The sequence below is a fragment of the Lampetra fluviatilis genome, chromosome 6, assembly GCF_964198595.1.
Source record: "Lampetra fluviatilis chromosome 6, kcLamFluv1.1, whole genome shotgun sequence".
Taxonomy (NCBI): Eukaryota; Metazoa; Chordata; class Hyperoartia; order Petromyzontiformes; family Petromyzontidae; genus Lampetra; species Lampetra fluviatilis.
The window spans coordinates 15,899,700-15,905,699 of record NC_136280.1 but is presented as its reverse complement, the minus strand read 5'-3'; positions in this window follow the sequence as shown (position 1 = coordinate 15,905,699).

Here is a 6,000-nt window from a genome sequence, read left to right as displayed (position 1 = left end):
GTCCTCCCAAAGCAAAAAAAAAACCCATATAGTATTACTGCTATTGGCCAAACATCCGATTGCTGATCAATTATCTGCAAAATAACCAATTAGGATTTCTCAAAGCAACATCACCCTCTTCCATAATCAACGTTTTTGGGTTAGATCGCGTTATTTATAAATGTGTCGTAACCTTCCACCACCCGACACGGCCAATCAGCAAAAAAAGTATCACGTTGACAAAAGACAAATAGTTCACTGCTTTAACCCACCGGTGTGTTGAAGAGTGAAACCACAACATTTACAATTTTTGAGTAGTACGACGTTTCGCTGGTAATTGCATCCAGCATCATCGGGCAATTCGTGTCGGGTGGTGGAGGGTTATGACACATTTATAAATAACGCGATCTAACCCAAAAACGTTGATTATGAATCATATTGGTCGCGAAGGCCTACGTGTTAAAATCACCCTCTTCCGCGAAAATGTGTCAAGACTCTCCGGAAAAGTCTTGACATTGTTGAGGGTTTCCTGTTCCAACAAGAATAATAATTATTAAATATTTATTTGATAATTGCAGTCATGTTCGTGGCAACTCGTCGTTTCAAGAGTCACGTGAGCCTGTGACTCAACGTAAATCAAAAGGGATACACCATGGACTCATACACGAGTGATTCGTGGCACGTATCGTGAGCTGAATACTCAACGGTTAATCATTCCACCCCTGGTATCTAAACACGCGATGTCTGTTAGTCACACCTTCAATGCTGTCTCGATTTGTTTGTCATGTGCGCTTTGTACAACTTCGTATCAGCATAAATACAAACACTGCTGTTTTTATGTGCTTGATCACTCCTGCCTTGTTAACTCTGTATTGATCCTGTCATTCACAGTTTCCAACCAGCTGAGTGAAAAACACTATGCCAGTAAGTGTGGGGAAACTCATTGAGCCTTACTGTGGGAAATTCAGTTTTGATTTGTGTTGAGAGATCTGACTGGTTGCTCTTTGCTATGCTTGGGAATATTTCAAATCTCAGTTGCGCCGTAGACTCTTGTAATATTTTCACGAAAACTATTCAAAAGATAACCCCCAAAAAGAAAACTAACCACCCGGCTGTTGTCAATACCAAAACCCAGAATTATATAATTCTGGGGCAAAACTGGAAACTAAATATATATATATTAAAACGTTATTTTTACTTAATAAAGGTAGAATATTTTGGGTAGACATTCATTTAAATCTCTGTGTGCCTCAAACAGCACAATAGTGCTATAATTGGTTATGAAATTCTCGTAAACCAAGAAATTTGCCTGGCGATGGTGGCCATGCATCGCTGTGTTCCAGCACTGTGGAGGCAGCGAGGGCTGGTGTATCGCACACAGATGTTGCGCAACTCCCTTCCTGTGGGCGTCTAGGTCAGGGGTCTGCAACCTTTAAGACATAAAGAGCCACTTGGACCCGTTTCCGAAGGAAAAAATAAACTGGGAGCCGCAAAACCATTGCAACTATTAAAACAAATATAACACTGTATATATTGTTTCTTACCTTATTGCTATATACAGGATCGTGCAGTCAGCTGTCAATCTGAATAAAAAAAGGACTTTTTCACTTAACAATGTAAAATATATTTTTGCAAATTAATAGCTAAATTACCTGGTTAATGGGATTTTTGCTCCTGAACCTCAGTGCACAGTGTCTGCACATCAGGGCTGTAAGACGTCACCTTCATTTTCACACAGGCTTGCAAGCTGTCATCTGTGAGGCGTGATCGATGTTTGTTTTTAATATAGTTCATGTTGGAGAAGACCCGCTCACATACATATGTGGAGCCGAAGATCGACAGGACTCCAAATGCATACTTTTTCATGTTTATATAAGTGTTGGGGATGGCATTCCATGTTTCGAATACAAGTTTGTCCTGTTTGGGAAGGTTTTCAATATCACTCCATTTATGATTCTGAGCCAGAATGGCCTTCTGACGGGCAACATCCTCAAGAGTAGCGGTCAAGCATTTGAACTTGGACACCCATATATCTTTGTCGGCTATATCGGCCAGTTCCATCTCAAGATCAGGTTGACTTACACCTGCAAATGCAGTCATATTCAATAGGGATGGATCGATCGCCAGGGGAGTGACAGGGAAGGATAATGTCGTTTTTTCCTCTCTGAACTCACAGAATCGTTTCCCAAACGAACTTTGCATTGTGGTGATTGCAGACTTGAAATATTCCAAATTTATCGTATCATGACTTTGTTTGAACTCTCTCAAAGAGGGAAAGTGAGACAGTGTACCTCTCTGTAAATCTTTGACAAACACTGTCAACTTGCGCTCGAATGCCAAAACCTCCTCCAGCATGTGCAGGGCTGTGCCTCCTTTCCCCTGAAGGGTTGTATTTAGCGTGTTTAGATGTGCTGTCATGTCTACCATAAAATGTAATTTTTCCAGCCACTCTGGCTGTTCCAGCTCAGCAAAGGTGAGCTCTTTGCTGCCCAGGAAGGTTTTTACTTCTTCCAAACATGTGACAAAGCAACGGCAACGTTATTGCCTGTCACCGGGCGGGCAGTGTGGAGCGGAACGGCGACCTGTCAGCAGCGGCAACGCCAGAGCAGGTGTCACAGTGCGCCTCCTCCCCTCGCTAGCATCCGCCCCGGAGCCGCGGTCAAGGTTCAAAAGAGCCGCATGCGGCTCCGGAGCCGCAGGTTGCCGACCCCTGGTCTAGGTGCTGCTGTGCCATGGCTTGCCAGGAGAAGGCGCGACAATAACAACATGGACTCCGCCTGTTCCATCTGTATCGGATAGAGCATTTGCCCCTCACGCGCGTGGGTTTATTCCGGGTGTCCTACTTGTAAACACTCGTTGATTGGCTGATAAAACCTTGATATGTAGAGGGCCGTAGAGCTTTGGCATTTTTTTCTCCAGTTCACTGCGTGGCTGCCTTCCCGCTTGTCTGTTGCCCCTCGTTGCCTCCGAGTGGTTTCCGTCTCTTCGAGAGCGAGCAAACGCTGTTCGCGTTATAAGTTTAAATCATCATTTGGTTTAACGCGTAGCAGGATTTTGCAACCAATATTAATCATAATAAAAGTTTTTTGGGGTTACATTGCATGTGTTGATAACCCAACACCATCTGACACAGCCAATTAGTAAGGTTTGTCACGTGAACAAAGCGTGCCAATTAGTTACTAGTTCAGCACACCGGTGTGTTGGAGAGTAAAGGCACAACATTTACAATTTGAGTAGTACGACGTTCGCTGGTAATTACAACCAGCTTCATCGGACGTTTATTATGAATCATCATTATTAATGCAGCAGGATTTGTATAATGAGCTAAATACTGCTGGCAGAAGTACAGGGTGGCCCAATCGTTAATTTCCCGAAATATAAATACGGAATTGATTTCTCACTAAACTAATTTAGACCACCTACTTTCTAGATTTGAAGCTTTCGTGACTGCAAGGATTCATATTCTTAGGTTTTTTCGGTAAAGTCACGTAGGTAAAAATATTAAATTAAAAAAAGTAAAATCAAATAAAAAAAAGTAAAATAAAATAAAAATCACGACGTTTCGGAGGCAACACAAGCTTCCGTCTTCAGGTGGAACCGTCACAGCACGCTTGCTCTTCTTGGTTCTTTCGGTAAAGTCACGTAGAAGGGAAGTAATAAAATAATAAGAATAAAACATAATAAAATAATTCTCACGACGTTTCGGCCACAACGCAAGCAGGCGTCCTCAGGTGAAAACCAGGTCTGTCGCTGTCGCCTCGACAGACCTGGTTTTCACCTGAGGACGGCTGCTTGCGTTGTGGCCGAAACGTCGTGAGAATTATTTTATTATGTTTTATTCTTATTATTTTATTACTTCCCTTCTACGTGACTTTACCGAAAGAACCAAGAAGATGAATCCCTGCAGTCACGAAAGCTTTAAATCGAAATTTAAGCACGCTTGCTGTATCAAGTAAATGAGAATGTTAGACCACCTTGTATAATAATATTCATTATTTACCAGAGAAATCCTGACTGAGTCTCTAAACTCCTCTTCAGTAGGGTCCCGCTGCATTAGGATGTTTTGGCGAAGTTAATTTTTCACGAATGAGAGTTTTGGGATTCATGTGAGAGGACACCAGGGAACTCTACAGGCTGTGATCAGGAGCCTGAAACACACACCTGCCTGGTTCGTAAAGTGTTCTGCAAAATTTCGATTTAAAGCTTTCGTGACTGCAGGGATTCATCTTCTTGGTTCTTTCGGTAAAGTCACGTAGAATGGAAATAATAAAAGAATAAAACATTTCTATCTAATAAAATAATTCTCACGACGTTTCGGCCACAACGCAAGCAGCCGTCCTCAGGTGAAGAACAGGTCTGTCGAGAAGACAGAGTCAGACTCTTGCGTTGTGGCCGAAACGTCGTGAGAATTATTTTATTAGATATAATTTTTATTATTTTATTATTTCCATTCTACGTGACTTTACCGAAAGAACCAAGAAGATGTTCTGCAAAATGTTTAAAAAGGATGATTTAATGATATAACAAAATTAATGATTTACAGGGCCAGATTAAGGTTCTTGTAGGCCTTAGGCACTTGTGTTTCGTAGGCCTTCAGTGATAGTCGTCTAGAGTTGCTACTGCTGCTGCCCCGTGTTACTGCTACCGCCGCTTCACTCCGCTTGTTTCACTTCGTCCAGCAGCTGGACAGATGTCATTACTGATACGTTCATGATTTAGTATGTGCCCTAAATTGATGGGAGCGTGCCGTGTGCCGCAGATAACATTGACGTGACTTTGCCTCTTTGTACACTGTGCCTATCCTTGCTATGCAAATATATTTATTCAAGAAGATATCCTGGTTACATTTTTTTTATCCATACAAACACAAAAACGTGGTAAAAATGTGTTTTCGTCAGCCCTTTAGTTTTCGTAGGCCCTTTAGTTTTTTGTAGGCCCTAGGCACAGTGCCTACTGTACCTACTGTGCCGATTGGATAATACGGCCCTGATGATTATCATCGAAACACTAATAAGCAAATTGAAACAGGTTGCATGTAACTATGAAGACATTGCTGGCATCCTTTTCATGGCGCGCAATATTCATGACCTTTTGGAAACTGTCGTTATGAATTGAAATGTGGGCCACCGTCGCAGAAGTGCGACCAGTTCCCGGAACTGAAAGCTGTCATCTGTCAAAAAGTAAATTGCAAGCACAAAGGACAGATATATAAAGAGGCAATCATGAAGCAATATGTTAAAAGTCTTTGCACCATATATACAAATTGTTCACTCGTTTTTCTCTCTTTCTCTCTCTCTCTCATGGCAGTCTACTGGAGGGAACTCGTCAGGTTCTGGAAGGATTTTCGGGAAGCTTTGAAAAGTAAGTCCTGCCCATTGCACCCTCACATGAGCAGTGTTGAGAATGCCGGTGTCTAACACGTTGCCGTGGTGGGGACGAGACGAACCATAGTCCGGCATTGTTGATGCTTCACGAACCTGCATCAATCTAACACCTGTCCCCTCTCACTTGCTCTTGTGCGAGGCACAGATTTGTAACTTTAACTCTTAATGTATCCATCCATAAGAGGTTTTCGTTTGGTAGAGAATCATTATTTTTAATACAGCGGTATAATTAGCTGTCGCCCGATGAGGCTAGTTGTAATTACCGGCGAAACGTCGTGCTCGAATTGTAGATGTCGTGGGTTTACTCTTTAACACACCGGTTATTGCAGAACTAGTAATTGACACGTTTTGTTTACGTGGCAAACCTTACTAATTAGCTGTGTTGGGTGCTGCTGGTGGTGGGATTTACGACACATTTATACTGGTAGGAACCTCATGGTTCCACCAGCCCACAGGGGATTATTGTGTCCGTCCGTCGTGCAGGGAGGGGCTGGGTGGGGAGGGAGGGGCTGGGTGGGGAGGGGATGGGTGGGGAGGGTGGGGGGTGGGAGGGGTGGCGCTGGGTGGGGAGAGGCTGGTCACCCCGTGGTGCCCTTATAAAACTCAACGTTTAACCTACTCACGCCGGCTTGTGCCC